General features: G+C 48.0%; 15 non-coding genes across 15 annotated transcripts; all 15 read left to right on the forward strand.

Annotated features, from left to right (window-relative positions):
* The first annotated feature begins 7,669 nt into the window (after nt 1-7,669).
* On the forward strand, nt 7,670-7,832 carry LOC135034241 (U1 spliceosomal RNA). The gene has a single exon (XR_010229495.1). It is a non-coding gene; the product is annotated as a U1 spliceosomal RNA (small nuclear RNA).
* Nucleotides 7,833-8,506: 674 nt separating this feature from the next.
* On the forward strand, nt 8,507-8,670 carry LOC135034171 (U1 spliceosomal RNA). The gene has a single exon (XR_010229442.1). It is a non-coding gene; the product is annotated as a U1 spliceosomal RNA (small nuclear RNA).
* A 152-nt stretch (nt 8,671-8,822) lies between these two features.
* On the forward strand, nt 8,823-8,985 carry LOC135034215 (U1 spliceosomal RNA). Its single transcript, XR_010229476.1, has one exon. It is a non-coding gene; the product is annotated as a U1 spliceosomal RNA (small nuclear RNA).
* A 670-nt stretch (nt 8,986-9,655) lies between these two features.
* LOC135034191 (U1 spliceosomal RNA) lies at nt 9,656-9,820 on the forward strand. Its single transcript, XR_010229456.1, has one exon. It is a non-coding gene; the product is annotated as a U1 spliceosomal RNA (small nuclear RNA).
* Nucleotides 9,821-9,972: 152 nt separating this feature from the next.
* On the forward strand, nt 9,973-10,135 carry LOC135034179 (U1 spliceosomal RNA). Its single transcript, XR_010229449.1, has one exon. It is a non-coding gene; the product is annotated as a U1 spliceosomal RNA (small nuclear RNA).
* Nucleotides 10,136-10,805: 670 nt separating this feature from the next.
* On the forward strand, nt 10,806-10,973 carry LOC135034242 (U1 spliceosomal RNA). Its single transcript, XR_010229496.1, has one exon. It is a non-coding gene; the product is annotated as a U1 spliceosomal RNA (small nuclear RNA).
* Nucleotides 10,974-11,125: 152 nt separating this feature from the next.
* LOC135034180 (U1 spliceosomal RNA) lies at nt 11,126-11,288 on the forward strand. The gene has a single exon (XR_010229450.1). It is a non-coding gene; the product is annotated as a U1 spliceosomal RNA (small nuclear RNA).
* Nucleotides 11,289-11,958: 670 nt separating this feature from the next.
* Nucleotides 11,959-12,126, forward strand: LOC135034255 (U1 spliceosomal RNA). Its single transcript, XR_010229507.1, has one exon. It is a non-coding gene; the product is annotated as a U1 spliceosomal RNA (small nuclear RNA).
* A 152-nt stretch (nt 12,127-12,278) lies between these two features.
* LOC135034200 (U1 spliceosomal RNA) lies at nt 12,279-12,441 on the forward strand. Its single transcript, XR_010229465.1, has one exon. It is a non-coding gene; the product is annotated as a U1 spliceosomal RNA (small nuclear RNA).
* A 674-nt stretch (nt 12,442-13,115) lies between these two features.
* LOC135034162 (U1 spliceosomal RNA) lies at nt 13,116-13,279 on the forward strand. The gene has a single exon (XR_010229433.1). It is a non-coding gene; the product is annotated as a U1 spliceosomal RNA (small nuclear RNA).
* A 152-nt stretch (nt 13,280-13,431) lies between these two features.
* LOC135034227 (U1 spliceosomal RNA) lies at nt 13,432-13,594 on the forward strand. The gene has a single exon (XR_010229487.1). It is a non-coding gene; the product is annotated as a U1 spliceosomal RNA (small nuclear RNA).
* A 671-nt stretch (nt 13,595-14,265) lies between these two features.
* On the forward strand, nt 14,266-14,429 carry LOC135034160 (U1 spliceosomal RNA). The gene has a single exon (XR_010229431.1). It is a non-coding gene; the product is annotated as a U1 spliceosomal RNA (small nuclear RNA).
* A 152-nt stretch (nt 14,430-14,581) lies between these two features.
* On the forward strand, nt 14,582-14,744 carry LOC135034228 (U1 spliceosomal RNA). Its single transcript, XR_010229488.1, has one exon. It is a non-coding gene; the product is annotated as a U1 spliceosomal RNA (small nuclear RNA).
* Nucleotides 14,745-15,418: 674 nt separating this feature from the next.
* LOC135034177 (U1 spliceosomal RNA) lies at nt 15,419-15,582 on the forward strand. The gene has a single exon (XR_010229447.1). It is a non-coding gene; the product is annotated as a U1 spliceosomal RNA (small nuclear RNA).
* A 152-nt stretch (nt 15,583-15,734) lies between these two features.
* Nucleotides 15,735-15,897, forward strand: LOC135034239 (U1 spliceosomal RNA). Its single transcript, XR_010229493.1, has one exon. It is a non-coding gene; the product is annotated as a U1 spliceosomal RNA (small nuclear RNA).
* Nucleotides 15,898-21,587: the final 5,690 nt, after the last annotated feature.

Consider the following 21,587-nt stretch of genomic DNA (forward strand, 5'->3'; position numbering starts at 1 on the left):
TTGCGGCTGTATTCTAACACTTGCCTGTCTAATCCTGTCTCACTGTGCTAGGTGTCAGGGGTCAGTTTAGTGGCAGTAAGCTTAAACCTGTGCACTGCAAGTGAGAATCAGGATTGTGGAGGCTCTCCTTGTGTCTATCATTCCATCTCTGACCAAGGAGTTTACTGCCACACCCGTTGGTAACCCTTTAGGGTTTTGCTGTTGCCCTTAGCAACAGCATTTCGGGTTCTCTACGTATTAAAACACAACATCTTGCTTTTTACATCTGAGCAGTTCTAATACAAGGGAGATACCCAGTTCCTTAGCCTCTGGGCTTCTCTGTTCACTGTGTGTGTATTTTGTTACCCTATCACCTTCTGTGTACGTTATGTCATATTCCCCAGTTTGTCTGTGAGTCCATTTGTTTTGCATAACAGTTCAAACACCAGTACATTCCTGCAGACACTGGAGTGCATAACAGTTCTGACACTAGTACTTTCCTGCAGGCACTGGTGTGCATAACATATTCAGCAGCCTAATACTCCTGTTGAAATTTTGTGGGAATATGGAGCATACCCCTCAAAATACGTTGCAACAGGTGGTCGATCAGGTGCAGGTCCTGACTCGACAATTTAATGATTTGTCCATTAAAATGCACACCTCCCAGGCTGCTGGCGGAGCTCCCGCAGCAGCAGCACCTGCAGGGGTTAAGGAGCCGAAAGTAAATCTCCCGGATCGTTTTTCTGGAGATCGCTCGCAGTTCTTTTGTTTCAAGGAGAGCTGCAAGCTATACTTCCGGCTTAGGCCTCAGTCTTTTGGGTCGGAGATTCAGCGGGTGGGCATAGTGATTTCCTTGCTACAAGGAGACCCACAGGTCTGGGCATATGGGTTGCAGCCTGACTGTCCGTCGCTTAAAAGTGTTGATGCTTTTTTTACGGCACTGGGCATGTTGTATGATGACCCTGACAAGACGGCCTCAGCCGAGGCTCAGATTTCGATCCTTAAGCAAGGGCGAAGGCCAGTTGAGGTTTACTGTACGGAGTTTCGGAGGTTGGCCCATGATACCCAGTGGAATGACCCAGCCCTGAGACACCAGTACCGAAGAGGTCTTTCTAACCAGATAAAGGACCAACTGGTACAATATCCCTTGCCTGATAGCTTGGATCAGCTCATGCAGTTATCCATCCGGGTGGATAGACGGCTGAGAGAGCGTAGGCTTGAAAGGGAGACTGAGATTTCCTTCCTTCCCAAGGGAACCTCAGACTCTGAGGAATTTTCTGAGGAGCCTATGCAGATTGGGGCTACCCGCCTCTCCTCGCGTGAGAAGACGCGGAGGAGACAGCAGGGGTTGTGTTTGTACTGTGGGAATAAAGGTCATGTGGTAGTATCATGCCCAGAAAAGCCGGAAAACTTCAGGGCCTGAGGGTGATGGGAAATATCCTGTCAGGTCAGAAGTCAGAATTTCCCAAGAAGACTTTTATCATTCCGGTGACCTTGAAGATCCTCGGTCAAACTGTCAAGACTGAGGCCTTTGTGGACAGTGGGGCCGACGGGGTTTTTATGGACCGCCAATTCGCCCTAAAACACTCTGTTCCCTTAGTACCCTTGGCATCGGAAATTGAGATTTGTGGGTTAAACGGGGAACCATTATCCCAAGGTAAAATTACCTCTTGCACTAGCCAGATTTCTTTGTTTATTGGAGCCACACACTCTGAAAAATTGTCCTTTTATGTGACTGTCTGTACTTTTGCCCCATTGGTGTTGGGGTTACCCTGGTTAAGGGCCCACAATCCTCAATTTGACTGGGTCTCTGGGGAGATTCTTAGTTGGGGTACTGATTGTTTCAGGAGTTGCTTGAGCCTTCCAGTCAGGCTCTCGCAGCTAAGTTTGCCAGGATTGCCAGGGTGTTATGCAGATTTTGCGGACGTGTTCTCCAAAAAAGTTGCAGAGGTACCACCTCCCCATCGCCCCTATGACTGTGCCATTGATTTGTTGCCAAATGCTAAGCTTCCCAAGAGCAGGTTGTACTCCCTGTCACGTCCTGAGACTCAGGCTATGGCAGAGTACATTCAGGAGAACTTGGCTAAGGGATTTATCAGACCTTCACAGTCTCCAGTTGGGTCGGGGTTCTTCTTCGTGGGTAAAAAGGATGGTTCGTTGCGACCCTGCATCGACTTCAGGGAATTGAACCGTATCACGATTAAAAACTCATACCCACTGCCTCTCATTTCGGTCTTGTTTGACCAGCTTCGTACTGCCACCATTTTTTCTAAGATTGACCTACGCGGTGCGTACAATCTAATCCGAATAAGAGAGGGGGATGAATGGAAGACTGCCTTTAATACCCACTCAGGGCATTATGAATATTTGGTGATGCCTTTTGGGCTCTGTAATGCCCCGGCAGTCTTCCAGGATTTCATGAATGATGTGCTCAGGGAATATTTGGATAGATTCTTAGTTGTATACTTAGATGACATCCTAATCTTCTCCCATTCCCTGGAGGAACATCGGAAGCATGTACGCTTAGTCCTCCAGAAACTCAGAGACCACCGGCTTGGGGCGAAGCTGGAGAAGTGCGAATTTGAAGTTCAGCAAATCGCATTTCTAGGATATATTATCTCCCCAGAAGGTTTCCAAATGGAGGGTTCCAAGGTACAGGCAGTCCTGGATTGGGTGCAGCCCACTAGTTTGAAGGCGCTTCAGCGTTTCCTGGGCTTTGCGAATTTTTATAGACGATTTATCGCTGGATTTTCGTCTATAGTGGCGCCCTTGGTGGCACTCACTAAGAAAGGGGCGGATGTTGCTCACTGGTCTTGTGAGGCTAAAGCGGCTTTTGCCCGTCTCAAAAGGGCATTTGTTTCGGCCAAGGTGCTGCGACACCCAGATCCAGAGCGTCCTTTTGTGGTGGAGGTGGATGCCTCTGAGATGGGTATTGGGGCAGTGCTTTCTCAGATAGGAGTGTCTGATAATCGCCTTCATCCCTGTGCTTACTTTTCCCGTAAATTTTCGCCTGCCGAGATGAATTATGACGTGGGTAACCGGGAATTGTTGGCTATTAAGGATGCACTCGAGGAGTGGAGACACTGGCTTGAGGGGGCTAAGTTTGTGGTCTCAATTCTCACTGACCATAAGAATCTGGCATATTTAGAGTCAGCGAAGCGTCTCAATGCCAGGCAGGCACGATGGGCTTTGTTTTTTGCTCGCTTTAATTTTTTGATAACATATCGCCCTGGGTCAAAAAACATCAAGGCTGATGCGCTCTCGCGGAGTTTTGCTCCAATCCAGGAGACCACCGAGGAGCCGTTGCCCATTGTTTCCCCATCATGTATTAAAGTGGGCATTACCCAGGACCTCTTATCATTAGTCCTTAGAGCACAGGAGCAGGCTCCTCCAGACCTTCCGGTAGGTCTTTTGTTTGTGCCTCCTAGGTTAAGACAGCGAGTGTTCCTGGAATTCCATGCCAAGAAGTCGGCAGGTCCCCCGGGTATTGCCAGAACTCGGGAGTTGCTATCTAGGGCGGTGTGGTGGCCCTCGGTGGCTAAGGATGTGGATCAGTGGGTTCGGGCATGTGACATCTGTGCCCGAAATAAGACTCCTAGAGGGGTTCCTGTTGGCCCATTACATCCACTCTCTATCCCATCTAAGCCATGGACCCACATTTCAATGGATTTTGTGGTGGACTTGCCCAAATCCTCGGGGATGACAGCCATCTGGGTTGTCGTTGACAGGTTTTCGAAGATGGCGCACTTCGTTCCACTGGTTGGGCTGCCATCAGCCAGACGCCTGTCTGAATTATTTATGCTGCATGTTGTGCGTCTCCACGGGTTGCCACTTGATGTGGTCTCTGACCGCGGATCCCAGTTTGTGGCCAAATTCTGGAGGGCATTTTGTTCCGATCTCCAGATTTCTGTCAGCTTGTCGTCAGGCTACCATCCGCAGTCTAATGGGCAGACTGAAAGGGTGAACCAGTCCTTGGAGCAGTTCCTCAGGTGTTATGTCTCCAAGTGTCAGACTGACTGGGTTGCTCATCTGTCCATGGCGGAGTTTGCCTATAACAACGCGGCTCACTCTGCTACAGGGATCTCTCCCTTCCTTTGTGTGTATGGGCATCATCCTAAGGCCAATTCTTTTGACCCCCTGGACTCCACGCCTGGTGGTTCCTCTGTGGTTTCGGTCCTTAGAGGTATTTGGCGGAAAGTGAAGAAAGCCCTTGTGTCTGTGTCATTAGTGACCAAAAGGGTTTTTGATAAGCGGAAAAGACCCTGCAGCTTCAAATTAGGAGACTTCGTCTGGTTGTCTACCAAGAATTTGAAGTTGAGACAGCAATCTTATAAGTTAGGGCCCCGGTTCATCGGCCCTTATAAGATCACCAGGGTTATCAATCTGGTGGCATTTCAGTTAGATCTGCCCCGTTCTTTGGGTATCAATAAAACATTTCATTGTTCCCTTTTAAAACGGGCGATTAGTAATCCTTTTTCCAGTGGAAGACCTTCCCCTCTTCTGATACGTGGCCAGAGGGAGTTTGTTGTTGAAAGGATTCTTGACTCCAAGGTGGTTCGGGGTCGGCTGTCATTTTTGGTGCACTGGAAGGGGTATGGCCCGGAGGAGCGGTCGTGGGTGCGCAGTTGTGATCTTCATGCCCCCAGACTGATACGCTCTTTCTTCTCGCAGTTCCCCGATAAACCCGGTGGTAGGGGTTCTTTGACCCCTCGTCAGAGGGGGGGTACTGTTAGGGTCTCCTGCCCTGTGCTGCCACGTCGTCATGGCAACCGGGAGACAAGTGCTAGTGGAGTAACCTGAGCGCAGCTGATACTCCGGTTCGGGTCTTTTGCTGTGCAGTGGTTATAGGCTCTGTGCACGGCAGGGGATCCGGTGCTGGTTTTTGTGCTCACAGTCTGTGAGGTCTGAGTGGGGCGTGGACAGCACCTGCTTTATAAGGCCTCTTTTCAGGGTAAGCAGATGCTGCTGAATCTCTGTTGGTTAGTCAGTTCATGAAAGTTAGCCAGTACTGTGTAGCTTTGTATTTGTTTGTTGCTTACTGCAAATAGGCCTGGGGATTTGGTATTACACTCTGCCAATCCAGACCTAGCAGTAAGACTGGAGTCAGTCATTTAGCTTGCTGGGGTTCTGTTATTACTCTGTGAACTTAGCAAGTTTGCGGCTGTATTCTAACACTTGCCTGTCTAATCCTGTCTCACTGTGCTAGGTGTCAGGGGTCAGTTTAGTGGCAGTAAGCTTAAACCTGTGCACTGCAAGTGAGAATCAGGATTGTGGAGGCTCTCCTTGTGTCTATCATTCCATCTCTGACCAAGGAGTTTACTGCCACACCCGTTGGTAACCCTTTAGGGTTTTGCTGTTGCCCTTAGCAACAGCATTTCGGGTTCTCTACGTATTAAAACACAACATCTTGCTTTTTACATCTGAGCAGTTCTAATACAAGGGAGATACCCAGTTCCTTAGCCTCTGGGCTTCTCTGTTCACTGTGTGTGTATTTTGTTACCCTATCACCTTCTGTGTACGTTATGTCATATTCCCCAGTTTGTCTGTGAGTCCATTTGTTTTGCATAACAGTTCAAACACCAGTACATTCCTGCAGACACTGGAGTGCATAACAGTTCTGACACTAGTACTTTCCTGCAGGCACTGGTGTGCATAACATTAATACGCTCAGATAAGCCATGCCAGAATGCAGCATACAGGGCCTCGTTGTTCCATGCCAGTTCGGATGCCAGGATCTGAAACTGTATAAGATATTGTCCTACAGTACGTGATCCCTGGCGTAAACGGAGAATCTCAGATGAAGCTGAAGTTACCCGGCCTGGCTCGTCGAAGATACGCCTGAATGTTGACACGAATGCAGTGTAGGAGGATAGCAGGGTGTCGGACCTCTCCCATAACGGTGATGCCCAATCAAGGGCTGAGCCACTGAGAAGAGAGATAATGTAGGCAATTTTTGTACGGTCACTGGGAAAATTGCCAGGTTGTAGCTCAAACTGAATCTCACACTGGTTGAGAAATCCCCTGCAGAATCTTGGAGATCCGTCAAATTTTGCTGGCGTTGGAAGATGAAGACGTGGAGCAGAAATGGGTAAGGTGGGTGGGGTTATAGCTGGAGTCACTGTGGTTGACGCACCGGACGCGTCTGATCCACGGAGGGTTGTCTGAATCCCATCCAGCCGAGTAGAGAGATCCTGGAGACAGCGGATGATGTGGCCCTGTGCAGCCTCCTGATGTTCAAGTCGGGCTGCCAGTTCTTGCATCGGCCTGGCCGCTTGATCCTGGTCTCCGGCTGGATTCATATGGTCAGTGCTTACTGTCACAACTGAGGGCCTGAGCTGACGGGAGGCAGCCTCAGTTGTAGGGGCTGAGATGTAACGGAACCTGGGAGGTTGTATCAGACCCCTAGACATGTAAGTAACATGTAGAAGAAATGCCCGAAGGCGTGAACACGACAACCAGGGTAAAAGTCAATGATGTTTATTTATGACAAACTCCGTAACACAGCAGCAGTAAAAGAAAACATAAAAATCAGCAGAGGATAAATACAGTTCCTGGGTTCTACAGGGTGGCAAGGGCCACAGGGCTCTGGTAGTGTGAGATAGTTCTTATAATCTTCTAGTTGGAAAGTCCTTACCAGGCCCGACTGTAGCAATGGAGATAGCCCAGGATCGTACCAGCTGGTGTTACAGGAAAAGCTGGGCTGCTGTGGATAAAACGGCTTCTGTGGGTACTGGCTGGAACCAGACTGATGTTGGCACGGAGTGGATACTGGCTGGAACCAGTTAAATGATAAATGTAGCTTGAGAGCGATGAAATATGAAGTGATGTTTGGAGCTTGAGAGCGGTGAAATAATAATGCCGGTGATAAATGATAATCTGTAGAAAAGGGTACCGGCACTTTAAGAAGAGCTGATCTCTGCTGGAAGCTGATTGCTGTAAGCAGGTGGATCTGTAGCTGGAAGCAGATGAATCCAAATGGATAGGAGAGTCAGGCTACACCGCAGGTGGAATGCTGGTGCGGGTCTCTTTAGTGGAGGTTTGGAGATAGGAACTGGAACCTGGAAAACAACCACAGGAGAGAGACAAACTGGAACAAGGTTTGACAACCAAAGCACTGACGCCTTCCTTGCTCAGGCACAGCATATTTATACCTGCAGCAAGGAAGGGATTGGCTAGGCAAATATGCAGATTAACAATACAGACAGCAGATTGGTGATAATGATCAGATGACAAAATCCAAGATGGCTGCACCCATGCAGACACTTGGAGGGAAGTTTGGTTTGTAATCCATGTGAGAATTGAAACAGCAATGGCGGCGCCGGCCACAGGAGACAGGAGACGCCAGACTGATGAATGCACATCTAAACCACGCGGGCACAGCGGAGGCCGCGGCTGACGTAATCGCCACTCTGACACTCTGCATGCAGGAACTCAGGGACAGCGGCGGAGGCCGCGGGAGACGCCATTCCAGATGTAACATGGCGCAGCGGTGACCGCGTCTCAGAGTGACAGGAGAGGAGGCAGGAATGTGGACATCAGTATAACGGATGGGGTCCGGTCCTGGAACGCTGAGCCAGCCTCAGGAGGCATCTGAAGGGTAAGTAATGGCGTCCAGATACCCGGATCGTGACATCTTTCACTTGACAGGGGGTTGCCCGAGCAGCGACCCTCCCCAGCTCTAGCCCAACTCCTACTTACCTGCCAGGTGAGATACTATGATCATGAAGGTGCTTCTCCCAGGGCAAGGCTCACCCATTGCACTCTGGGTGTGGTGCCCCTGCGATTTCCCCAAATGTGGGAAGCTTGACTGCATAATTTGTGTTTCCCCTGGTCGGCTCTCGTATAATTCAGATCTCTTTGTCTCAGGTCTCTCTCCAGCCTAGTTTGCTGTCTGTTTCCACTTCTTTTTTCATGAGCCCCTCCCTTTTATACCCTTGTGCACTATCCTGACTTCTCCTCCTGTCTGCTTACTTTGTGCCTTCCAATGCACAATGCAAACTACAGGTAGTGCTGCAGGGCCCACACCCTTTTACTTGCCGTACAGAGCAGCTCTGGAGCTGTTACAGTGCCCAGCTGCTGCAAGAAATCAGCTTGAATGCTTCAGGTGCTGGGGCATAGCCAACATGAGCCCCACACCGAAGGAGGGTGGAGGTGTTTAATGCGAACTAGGGGTCATCCAAGCGCCGCAAAAGGCCGCCATGCCCTGCACGCCCCTTTTCTCTTTTCATATGCAGACGAGGGTTGAAGCCAACTTTGACCCACTGCTTGGATGACATCACCGTATGCAAATCCATCTGCTGCAGGCCTTCCCCCAGGAATGCTTGCACTAGTTGTTGCATTTGGTTTGTTGTTTGGGGGTGCTTCAGTATTAGGCAGCCTTCTGCCCTCCCATGTTCATCTGAAAATATGTGTTCTCCCTGCAGTTGTTGTCCCCAGATGAGAGTTCCCTTGTGCTGCCTCAGTTGAATCTCCTTTACTTGACAGAGATGTGCCTGAGCAGCGGCCCTCCCCAGCCCTATCCCAAATCATACTTATTTTGCATAGGAGATACCATGGTCATGAAGATTGTTCTCCCACGGTGAGGTTCATTCATTGCATTCTGGGTATGCTGACCCCTGTGATTTCCCCAAATGTGGGAAACTCGACTGCTTTATTTGTGGTAGTGGGGGACTATGTTTGTGCTTTCCTCTGGTCAGCTCTGGTAAAAGTCAGATTTCTTTGTCTCAGATCTTCCTTTAGCCTTGTTCTTCTTTCGAGAGTTCCCTTGTGCTGCCTCAGTTGGATCTCCTTCACTTGACAGGGGGGTACCCGAGCAGCGACCCTCCCCAGCTCTAGCCCAACTTCTACTTACCTGGCAGGTGAGATACTATGATCATGTAGGTGCTTCTCCCAGGGCAAGGCTCACCCATTGCACTCTGGGTGTGCTGCTCCTGCGATTTCCCCAAATGTCGGAAACTTGACTGCATAATTTGTGTTTCCCCTGGTCGGCTCTCGTATAATTCAGATCTCTTTGTCTCAGGTCTCTCTCCAGCCTAGTTTGCTGTCTGTTTCAACTTCTCTTTTCTTGAGCCGCTCCCTTCTATGCCCTTGCGCACTATCCTGACTTCTCCCGTCTGCTTACTTTGTGCCTTCCAATGCACAATGCAAACTACAGGTAGTGCTGCAGGGCCCACACCCTTTTACTTGCCGTTCAGAGCAGCTCTGGAGCTGTTACAGTGCCCAGCTGCTGCAATAAATCAGCTTGAATGCTTCAGGGGATGGGGCATGGCCAACATGAGCCCTACACCAAAGGAGGGTGGGGTGTTTAATGCGAACTAGGGGTCATCCAAGCACCGCAAAAGGCCGCCATACCCTGCACGCCCCTTTTCTCTTTTCATATGCAGATGAGGGTTGAAGCCAACTTTGACCCACTGCTTGGATGACATCACCGTATGCAAATCCGTCTTCTGCAGAACTTCCCCCAGGAATGCTTGCACTAGTTGTTGCATTTGGTTTGTTGTTTGGGGGTGCTTCAGTATTAGGCAGCCTTCTGCCCTCCCATGTTCATCTGAAAATATGTGTTCTCCCTGCAGTTGTTGTCCCCAGATGAGAGTTCCCTTGTGCTGCCTCAGTTGAATCTCCTTTACTTGACAGAGATGTGCATGAGCAGCGGCCCTCCCCAGCCCTATCCCAAATCATACTTATTTTGCATAGGAGATACCATGGTCATGAAGATTACTCTCCCAGGGTGAGGTTCATTCATTGCATTCTGGGTATGCTGACCCCTGTGATTTCCCCAAATGTGGGAAACGCGACTGCTTAATTTGTTGGTAGTGGGGGACTGTGTTTGTGTTTTCCTCTGGTCAGCTCTGGTAAAAGTCAGATTTCTTTGTTTCAGATCTTCCTCTAGCCTTGTTCTTCTTTCGAGAGTTCCCTTGTGCTGCCTCAGTTGGATCTCCTTCACTTGACAGGGGGGTACCCGAGCAGCGACCCTCCCCAGCTCTAGCCCAACTTCTACTTACCTGGCAGGTGAGATACTATGATCATGTAGGTGCTTCTCCCAGGGCAAGGCTCACCCATTGCACTCTGGGTGTGCTGCTCCTGCGATTTCCCCAAATGTGGGAAACTTGACTGCATAATTTGTGTTTCCCCTGGTCGGCTCTCGTATAATTCAGATCTCTTTGTCTCAGGTCTCTCTCCAGCCTAGTTTGCTGTCTGTTTCAACTTCTCTTTTCTTGAGCCGCTCCCTTCTATGCCCTTGCGCACTATCCTGACTTCTCCCGTCTGCTTACTTTGTGCCTTCCAATGCACAATGCAAACTACAGGTAGTGCTGCAGGGCCCACACCCTTTTACTTGCCGTTCAGAGCAGCTCTGGAGCTGTTACAGTGCCCAGCTGCTGCAATAAATCAGCTTGAATGCTTCAGGGGATGGGGCATGGCCAACATGAGCCCCACACCAAAGGAGGGTGGGGTGTTTAATGCGAACTAGGGGTCATCCAAGCACCGCAAAAGGCCGCCATGCCCTGCACGCCCCTTTTCTCTTTTCATATGCAGATGAGGGTTGAAGCCAACTTTGACCCACTGCTTGGATGACATCACCGTATGCAAATCCGTCTTCTGCAGAACTTCCCCCAGGAATGCTTGCACTAGTTGTTGCATTTGGTTTGTTGTTTGGGGGTGCTTCAGTATTAGGCAGCCTTCTGCCCTCCCATGTTCATCTGAAAATATGTGTTCTCCCTGCAGTTGTTGTCCCCAGATGAGAGTTCCCTTGTGCTGCCTCAGTTGAATCTCCTTTACTTGACAGAGATGTGCATGAGCAGCTGCCCTCCCCAGCCCTATCCCAAATCATACTTATTATTTTGCATAGGAGATACCATGGTCATGAAGATTACTCTCCCAGGGTGAGGTTCATTCATTGCATTCTGGGTATGCTGACCCCTGCGATTTCCCCAAATGTGGGAAACGCGACTGCTTTATTTGTTGGTAGTGGGGGACTGTGTTTGTGTTTTCCTCTGGTCAGCTCTGGTAAAAGTCAGATTTCTTTGTTTCATATCTTCCTCTAGCCTTGTTCTTCTTTCGAGAGTTCCCTTGTGCTGCCTCAGTTGGATCTCCTTCACTTGACAGGGGGGTACCCGAGCAGCGACCCTCCCCAGCTCTAGCCCAACTTCTACTTACCTGGCAGGTGAGATACTATGATCATGTAGGTGCTTCTCCCAGGGCAAGGCTCACCCATTGCACTCTGGGTGTGCTGCTCCTGCGATTTCCCCAAATGTGGGAAACTTGACTGCATAATTTGTGTTTCCCCTGGTCGGCTCTCGTATAATTCAGATCTCTTTGTCTCAGGTCTCTCTCCAGCCTAGTTTGCTGTCTGTTTCAACTTCTCTTTTCTTGAGCCGCTCCCTTCTATGCCCTTGCGCACTATCCTGACTTCTCCCGTCTGCTTACTTTGTGCCTTCCAATGCACAATGCAAACTACAGGTAGTGCTGCAGGGCCCACACCCTTTTACTTGCCGTTCAGAGCAGCTCTGGAGCTGTTACAGTGCCCAGCTGCTGCAATAAATCAGCTTGAATGCTTAAGGGGATGGGGCATGGCCAACATGAGCCCCACACCAAAGGAGGGTGGGGTGTTTAATGCGAACTAGGGGTCATCCAAGCACCGCAAAAGGCCGCCATGCCCTGCACGCCCCTTTTCTCTTTTCATATGCAGATGAGGGTTGAAGCCAACTTTGACCCACTGCTTGGATGACATCACCGTATGCAAATCCGTCTTCTGCAGAACTTCCCCCAGGAATGCTTGCACTAGTTGTTGCATTTGGTTTGTTGTTTGGGGGTGCTTCAGTATTAGGCAGCCTTCTGCCCTCCCATGTTCATCTGAAAATATGTGTTCTCCCTGCAGTTGTTGTCCCCAGATGAGAGTTCCCTTGTGCTGCCTCAGTTGAATCTCCTTTACTTGACAGAGATGTGCATGAGCAGCTGCCCTCCCCAGCCCTATCCCAAATCATACTTATTATTTTGCATAGGAGATACCATGGTCATGAAGATTACTCTCCCAGGGTGAGGTTCATTCATTGCATTCTGGGTATGCTGACCCCTGCAATTTCCCCAAATGTGGGAAACGCGACTGCTTTATTTGTTGGTAGTGGGGGACTGTGTTTGTGTTTTCCTCTGGTCAGCTCTGGTAAAAGTCAGATTTCTTTGTTTCAGATCTTCCTCTAGCCTTGTTCTTCTTTCGAGAGTTTCCTTGTGCTGCCTCAGTTGGATCTCCTTCACTTGACAGGCGTGTGCCCGAGCAGCGACCCTCCCCAGCTCTAGCCCAACTCCTACTTACCTGCCAGGTGAGATACTATGATCATGAAGGTGCTTCTCCCAGGGCAAGGCTCACCCATTGCACTCTGGGTGTGCTGCCCCTGCGATTTCCCCAAATGTGGGAAACTTGACTGCATAATTTGTGTTTCCCCTGGTCAGGTCTCGTATAATTCAGATCTCTTTGTCTCAGGTCTCTCTCCAGCCTAGTTTGCTGTCTGTTTCCACTTCTCTTTTCTTGAGCCGCTCCCTTCTATGCCCTTGCGCACTATCCTGACTTCTCCTCCTTTCTGCTTACTTTGTGCCTTCCAACGCACAATGCGAACTACAGGTAGTGCTGCAGGGCCCACACCCTTTTACTTGCCTTACAGAGCAGCTCTGGAGCTGTTACAGTGCCCAGCTGCTGCAAGAAATCAGCTTGAATGCTTCAGGGGCTGGGGCATAGCCAACATGAGCCCCACACCGAAGGAGGGTGGAGTTGTTTAATGCAAACTAGGGGTCAGCCAAGTGCCGCAAAAGGCCACCATGCCCTGCACGCCCCTTTTCTCTTTTCATATGCAGACGAGGGTTGAAGCCAACTTTGACCCACTGCTTGGATGACATCACCATATGCAAATCTATCTGCTGCAGGTCTTCCCCCAGGAATGCTTGCACTAGTTGTTGCATTTGGTTTGTTGTTTGGGGGTGCTTCAGTATTAGGCAGCATTCTGCCCTCCCATGTTCATCTGAAAATATGTGTTCTCCCTGCAGTTGTTGTCCCCAGATGAGAGTTCCCTTGTGCTGCCTCAGTTGAATCTCCTTTACTTGACAGAGATGTGCCTGAGCAGCGGCCCTCCCCAGCCATATCCCAAATCATACTTATTTTGCATAGGAGATACCATTGTTATGAAGATTGTTCTCCCAGGGTGCGGTTCATTCATTGCACTCTGGGTATGCTGACCCCTGTGATTTCCCCAAATGTGGGAAACTCGACTGCATTATTTGTGGTAGTGGTGGACTGTGTTTGTGCTTTCCTCTGGTCAGCTCTGGTAAAAGTCAGATTTCTTTGTCTCAGATCTTCCTCTAGCCTTGTTCTTCTTTCGAGAGTTCCTTTGTGCTGCCTCAGTTGGATCTCCTTCACTTGACAGGGGGGTGCCCGAGCAGCGACCCTCCCCAGCTCTAGCCCAACTCCTACTTACCTGCCAGGTGAGATACTATGATCATGAAGGTGCTTCTCCCAGGGCAAGGCTCACCCATTGCACTCTGGGTGTGCTGCCCCTGCGATTTCCCCAAATGTGGGAAACTTGACTGCATAATTTGCGTTTCCCCTGGTCGGCTCTCGTATAATTCAGATCTCTTTGTCTCAGGTCTCTCTCCAGCCTAGTTTGCTGTCTGTTTCCACTTCTCTTTTCTTGAGCCGCTCCCTTCTATGCCCTTGCGCACTATCCTGACTTCTCCCGTCTGCTTACTTTGTGCCTTCCAACGCACAATGCGAACTACAGGTAGTGCTGCAGGGCCCACACCCTTTTACTTGCCTTACAGAGCAGCTCTGGAGCTGTTACAGTGCCCAGCTGCTGCAAGAAATCAGCTTGAATGCTTCAGGGGCTGGGGCATAGCCAACATGAGCCCCACACCGAAGGAGGGTGGAGGTGTTTAATGCGAACTAGGGGTCATCCAAGCGCCGCAAAAGGCCGCCATGCCCTGCATAACCCTTTTCTCTTTTCATATGCAGATGAGGGTTCCAGACAACTTTGGCCCACTGCTTGGATGACATCACCGTATGCAAATCCGTCTTCTGCAGACCTTCACCCAGGAATGCTTTTACTAGTTGTTGCATTTGGTTTGTTGTTTGGGGGTGCTTCAGTATTAGGCAGCCTTCTGTCCTCCCATGTTCATCTGAAAATATGTGTTCTCCCTGCAGTTGTTGTCCCCAGATGAGAGTTCCCTTGTGCTGCCTCAGTTGAATCTCCTTTACTTGACAGAGATGTGCCTGAGCAGCGGCCCTCCCCAGCCCTATCCCAAATCATACTTATTTTGCATAGGAGATACCATGGTCATGAAGATTGTTCTCCCAGGTTGAGGTTCATTCATTGCATTCTGGGTATGCTGACCCCTGTGATTTTCCCAAATTTGGGAAACTCGACTGCATTATTTGTGGTAGTGGGGGACTGTGTTTGTGCTTTCCTCTGGTCAGCTCTGGTAAAAGTCAGATTTCTTTGTCTCAGATCTTCCTCTAGCCTTGTTCTTCTTTCGAGAGTTTCCTTGTGCTGCCTCAGTTGGATCTCCTTCACTTGACAGGGGGGTGCCCGAGCAGCGACCCTCCCAAGCTCTAGCCCAACTCCTACTTACCTGCCAGGTGAGATACTATAATCAGGAAGGTGCTTCTCCCAGGGCAAGGCTCACCCATTGCACTCTGGGTGTGCTGCTCCTACGATTTCCCCAAATGTGGGACACTTGACTGCATAATTTGTGTTTCCTCTGGTCGGCTCTCGTATAATTCAGATCTCTTTGTCTCAGGTCTCTCTCCAGCCTAGTTTGCTGTCTGTTTACACTTCTTTTTTCTTGAGCCCCTCCTTTCTATACCCTTGTGCACTATCCTGACTTCTCCTCCCGTCTGCTTACTTTGTGCCTTCCAATGCACAATGCAAACTACAGGAAGTGCTGCAGGGCCCACACCCTTTTACTTGCCTTAGAGAGCAGCTCTGGAGCTGTTACAGTGCCCAGCTGCTGCAAGAAATCAGCTTGAATGCTTCATGGGATGGGGCATGGCCAACATGAGCCCCACACCAAAGGAGGGTGGGGGTGTTTAATGCGATCTAGGGGTCATCCAAGCAGCGCAAAAGGCCGCCATGCCCTGCACGCCCCTTTTCTCTTTTCATATGCAGATGAGGGTTGAAGCCAACTTTGACCCACTGTTTGGATAACATCACCATATGCAAATCCATCTGCTGCAGGCCTTCCCCCAGGAATGCTTGCACTAGTTGTTGCATTTGGTTTGTTGTTTGGGGGTGCTTCAGTATTAGGCAGCCTTCTGCCCTCCCATGTTCATCTGAAAATATGTGTTCTCCCTGCAGTTGTTGTCCCGAGATGAGAGTTCCCTTGTGCTGCCTCAGTTGAATTTCCTTTACTTGACAGAGATGTGCCTGAGCAGCGTCCCTCCCCAGCCCTATCCCAAATCATACTTATTTTGCATAGGAGACACCATGGTCATGAAGATTGTTCACCCAGGGTATGGTTCATTCATTGCATTCTGGGTATGCTGACCCCTGTGATTTCCCCAAATGTGGGAAACTCGCCTGCATTATTTGTGGTAGTGGGGGACTGTGTTTGTGTTTTCCGCTGGTCAGCTCTGGTAAAAGTCAGATTTCTTTGTCTCAGATCTTCCTCTAGCCTTGTTCTTCTTTCGAGAGTTCCATTGTGCTGCCTCAGTTGGATCTCCTTCACTTGACAGGGGGGTGCCCGAGCAGCGACCCTCCCCAGCTCTAGCCCAACTCCTACTTACCTGCCAGGTGAGATACTATGATCTTGAAGGTGCTTCTCCCAGGGCAAGGCTCACCCATTGCACTCTGGCTGTGCTGCCCCTGCGATTTCCCCAAATGTGGGAAACTTGACTGCATAATTTGTGTTTCCCCTGGTCGGCTCTCGTATAATTCAGATCTCTTTGTCTCAGGTCTCTCTCCAGCCTAGTTTGCTGTCTGTTTCCACTTCTCTTTTCTTGAGCCGCTCCCTTCTATGCCCTTGCGCACTATCCTGACTTCTCCCGTCTGCTTACTTTGTGCCTTCCAACGCACAATGCAAACTACAGGTAGTGCTGCAGGGCCCACACCCTTTTATTTGCCTTACTGAGCAGCTCTGGAGCTGTTACAGTGCCCAGCTGCTGCAAGAAATCAGCTTGAATGCTTCAGGGGCTGGAGCATAGCCAACATGAGCCCCACACCGAAGGAGGGTGGAGGTGTTTAATGCGAACTAGGGGTCATCCAAGCGCCGCAAAAGGCCGCCATGCCCTGCATAACCCTTTTCTCTTTTCATATGCAGATGAGGGTTCCAGCCAACTTTGGCCCACTGCTTGGATGACATCACCGTATGCTAATTCGTCTCCTGCAGACCTTCCCCCAGGAATGCTTGTACTAGTTATTGCATATGGTTTGATATTTGATGGTGCTTCAGTATTAGGCAGCCTTCCCCCTCCCATGTTCATCTGAAAAGATGTGGTCTCCCTGCAGTTGTTGTCCCCAGACGAGAGTTCCCTTGTGCTTCCTCAGTTGAATCTCCTTAACTTGACAGGGGAGGGGCTGCCCGAGCAGCCACCCTCCCCAGCCCTATCCCAACTCATACTTATTTTGCATATGAGATCTCTATATCATGAAGATTGTTCTCACAGGGTGAGGTTCATCCATTATATTTTAAAATAGGAAGGTTCAAATTACATATTTGAATTGCATCTATGTGCTGGATTCAAATGTCCCCCCCCCCCTTCCTTTCTCAATTGTGCCCGTCAGCAGCTATTCTAAGGTTGCTGCCAATGGGTGTGACACATTAATTTCTTCTGTGGGGTACACTGGACTCCACAAGGATTCACATTGGGGTGTAGAGTAGGATCTTGATCTGAGGCACCAACCGGCTCAAAGCTTTTGACTGTTCCCAAGATGCTCAGCGCATTCTCCTCTATAACCCCGCTTCCATGAACAGGGAGCTCAGTTTGTAGTTGTTGCCTTCAGTAGCAGGCCACTTAACAGGGGCCTGCCTCAAGCAGCCTATTCTTAGCTATTAATTTTGACAAGAAAAGAAGAACTTTTTTTATGAGAATCTACAAGGGCTGCAGCAGGCTAGGTCTAATAGACATCTTTACTGCAGCTTCATCACTCCCAGCGGCACTGTATACTCCCGTGCCCTGGTTGCTGAGTCACTGCAGTGGAGGCTCCGGTTTCTTCCTAAGGTCAGTCACACACAATGTAACACCCCGGTATAACAAGTGTGTAAACTATGTGGAACAGGTCAGGGATACCTTGATGGACTATTCCTCCTTCAGCAGCAGCTCTTCTCTATTCCTGGCAGAGAGGCAAGGTTTCCCCAGACACAAAGAAAGGCAGGCAGGGCTTTGTATGAAAGAATAAATGGTTTACCACATAACTCAGAAAAGGAACTGATTACAGTAGGGAAGGGAAAGATTTGATTCAAGCAACTTAAACACAGACACCATATACACTTTAAGTCATTACACAAATGGTAATATAACTAAATCTGAGATTAATACTATGTTGCTTAGTAATAGAAATCAACTTATGCAGACAATATTTAAGTCCCAGATAACATTGGTGTCACTGCAGGGAGTCTCTATGTGCACGTTGGGGCCCGGTTATGTTGTTACATAGTTATATGCAGCTATTGTCTCCTTTAGCTGTGAACAAAATATTGTAGCTCTGTGTAGTAAAGATGATTGTTTAAAACAAACTGGAGCTGCTTCCCATGTAAATCGCTGCATAGGTATAGTAAATATAGGATAATGTCCTTTGCAGTGGAGTAGGTTTCAGTATAAATATGGATTTATCTCACCCAGTCAATAGATGTTTCTGAGGCAGTTTCCCCTCAGATGTAGGCCAGTCAGCATTGGTATAAAGGCTTTATACTCTCCTGTCTCTGACACTTGCTGTGCACTCTCTTGGCTGAGAGTGTCATGGCGTTCTTACTTGTTAATTGCTGCACTTCCACTGCTGTATTTTGCACTACTGCTTACTCTCTCATGCAATTTTCAGCTTATTTGTCTCCCCTCTCTCAGCTGCTCATCTCTGCGTAATGGCGTCGCCAGCTCTTTCCTCACCATGGCTCCAACTGACTTCTCAAACTGCTGTTCAATTTTCTTTTAAATAAACTTTATTTAAAATGGCACAGGCAACTACACTGTTGTCAAAAATGTCCTTGTTGTTATGGGATATCACACGTGCCCCCCCCCAAAACATGCGTGTCCTCACGCATTTTGGTTTTATCCCTATATAAACTTCTCACTATATCCAGTCACATTCATTAGTGAACACAGTTTATGTCTGAAACATTAACATTTATCAACATTTTTAACATCAGTATCTGATAGGTATAATTCCTTTTGTGCTATAGTACATTAACACATGCTCCTGGAGCAATCGGTTGAAATCTGGACAGTATATGGTCTTGAAAAGTTTGTCTAGGAAACCTCAACCCCCCTGCCATGGATGAGTATTGAACTCTTTCTAAACTGTCTTTGGGACATGCTGTACAAAACTGCAGCTGACTATGGTGGTTTTCTGTTTTGCAAGCCCTAGTCTTCTTGCCTCCTTGTCGGTGACAAACCACCTTAGTCTGCTGTAAATACATTTTATGAGCCTCTTCCATTCCATCTTGGGATTCAGTATCACAGCTGGTTTGGGACAATGGATTCTGGAGAGAAAGAGGCAGCAAGGTTCTTCTTACAGAACAGGTTGGACAGTTTCGGCACCATCTCTTGATGTCTTCCCTCATTTCAACCCAAAAGAACTTTTTCCAGATGCTTGTTTCCATCCTTTTGCACCCAGGGTGACCTGACTTGTCGTGATATTCTTCAAGCACATAACAAGCACTTTGTCTTGGAATTACAAGTTGACTGATCCTATAATGAGTATTAGGATCCACACTACATCGAACCAACTGTCCTTTCTCTTCAAACAGCCTTTCTCGCTGTCTCAACAACTTCAGGAGTTCTGGCGAGGATTCTTGCCTTTGTCGCTTGGTCAGGTATTTCCCAGTCTTCAGTAAGGCTTTGAGGTGTCTTATCATCTGACTTTTATCTTGCAGGTGGTCAAAACTGGTTCCTTGAATAGGTTGCTCACAGTTTCTAGAACTGGATGCTATATTATTCATGCCTAACATTGAAGCATTCTTTCGGATAATCTGGACACTGGAGATGGGCATTTCTATCATTATTTGGCTAGCCTTATTTTTTTCATGTTCCTCTCTTACAGATAATTCTGTTATCATTCTTCCCTTTTGTTTGGCTATCCCAGGTTGAAGGCCTTGTTTCTCCTGGAGCTTGTCAGTTTGAAACTCTCCTTGGAGTGCTGCTACGAGCTCCTCACAGCAGTTCCGCAACACATTCATGCCCACTATCACTGGAGGCAATCCATCATCTTGGGCAGTGGTGATGATGAAGCCTTGCTGTGGTAGCACTGTTCGTCCGATTTGAATTTCAGCTTCCCAGTATCCTTTGCAAGGGATGCAGTGCCCATTGCTTGCAATCGGGTTTATCAATGTGGAAGTTGACGGAAACATCTGTTCCTCAGTCCAATGCTGCTCAAACTGTGTTGCTTGTATTGTGGTCACTTGTGATCCAGTGTCTAAGAGAGCGGGCATTGAGACTCCATTGATGCAAACTTGAACCACCGGGCATTGGCTAACATAACGGGTTAACCACATGAATTTGGAGTTTAAATGATCTGGCTGCTCAAATTCTCTCTTAATTTGTCCGCTTCCTTCACAGCTTTGAAAAATGGGTCGCCTTTGGGAGGCAAAGTGGTTGGAAAAAAGTGTCTCCCTGTTTCTATGTAGGTCCCATTGGGAACTGTTCAGTGGTCTCCTCTCCTGGCACCATTCCATTTCTTCATGGAGCAGTGCCTGCTGTCTCTTCAGAATCTGCAGGTCTCTGCGCATCTCTGTCACACCACGTGTCAGTTCAGCCAGCTGACCTCGTAACTCACTAGAAGAGTCAAAAATGCATGTCTTTGAACATGGCACTGTCACTCCTTTTACTGTAGGTGGGTAAGTAGCTCCTTTAAAACTTGACTCCTGGGCATCAGAATTCTCTTGATACCATGGCATCTCTGGAATAGACTCTTGTGGAACAGCCCCTGAAGTAAGACTGGAGCCTAGAACTTTAATCGCAGCCTCTTTAAAATCCAGGAATGTGCTTCCAGGCTTCTGCAATCTCAATAGTCGCAGCTGAGTTTTTACAAATTCGCCCCTTGCACCTTCAGTGAACTGGTCCAATAACATTTTCTCTTTGTCATGCACTTCCTCAGGGTCTGCTTGCTGAACATCTCTGAGTGCTTCCTGCAAGCTGAGGGCATAGCCCCGTAGTGACTCTCCTGGTTGTTGCTTTCGAGCAAAGAAGTGCATTTTAAGTTCTGACACTGTCCTTGTGTCAAATGTGGTAGCAAGCCTGTTGAGGATCTGGTCCACAGTCTTCTTCTCTTCAGTAGGCCAGGAAGTAATCTCTCTAAGTGCAAGCCCTTTCAACTGTCCCATCAAGATCTCCACATTTTGCTGCTCTTTCAGCGGGTACAGACGAAACAAAGACTGCAGTAGTATCCTCATCAGTTTATTTTTGTCAATTACCATTTTAATAATCGGGTAAAGAAAATTAAGTGGATTTTTGAAAGAAAACAATACTGTCAATATACTATTAAAACAAATTAAAATGGTAAAAGTTATTGTACTTTAAGTAAAAATAAAAGAGCAAAAATATCAATCCCAGTTTTGGATTACTTTAATTAACAAAAAAAAATGCATATAGCAGAGGATAGTTTCAATCTGCCTACCTCTGGGCTATGGACCCAGCATGCTTCCATTACAGTACTCTGCAGCACATGTAATTGCAAGAGATCCTGAAGCACTCACTCATCATGGGAAAGTACCAATGTGTTTCTTCATTGGTTGATGGAAGAAACATCTTACAAAAACTCTCCAGATTATTGACTATTTAAAGTTTTTCTAGGAAACGTTCTAGATGAATGCTTATGCCTTTGTCAGTATGTACTTTTGCAAAGTGTCGCTGTGGCGCAATCAGTTAGTGTGTACGGCTATTAACCAAAAGGTTGGTGGTTCAATCCCACCCAGGGACGTAATTGACCTTGTTATCAGATTTTGGTGATCTTTAAGTAGACAAGTCAAAATTTCAAAAACCCCTGTTATGGTGTAGGGTACCTGGCCTTCTCTGATGTAATCAGAGTTAGATTTGATTCAGTGATTTTATAAAAACAGCTAGGAAGCACAATTTAGCAGTGGTTTGCAGAGAAAAAGAAATATGCTGGCAAAAAAATCCAATTGAGTGATTAAACAGCTCTTCATTTTCTGGCTTTACTTTTATGCTAACAAATTTGTTCTCTGAAAAGTGTCCACAAAGCCAAATATCTGATTAACATCTTTGTAGGGATGGTTTTTCACCTATTACTAAATTAAACTTGCTTCATTGGAAAGGCAGCAAGATGCATCCTCATTTCAATATCTACTGAAATAATACAGGTTGACACCAGGAAACATTAACGCCACTGCATCCTTGCTGCTTTCTCATGTGGAAGTCTGTTTAATGTGAAAACAAGGTGATATCTAATTAGCACACAGGT

The sequence above is a fragment of the Pseudophryne corroboree genome, unplaced genomic scaffold (genome assembly GCF_028390025.1).
Source record: "Pseudophryne corroboree isolate aPseCor3 unplaced genomic scaffold, aPseCor3.hap2 scaffold_580, whole genome shotgun sequence".
Taxonomy (NCBI): Eukaryota; Metazoa; Chordata; class Amphibia; order Anura; family Myobatrachidae; genus Pseudophryne; species Pseudophryne corroboree.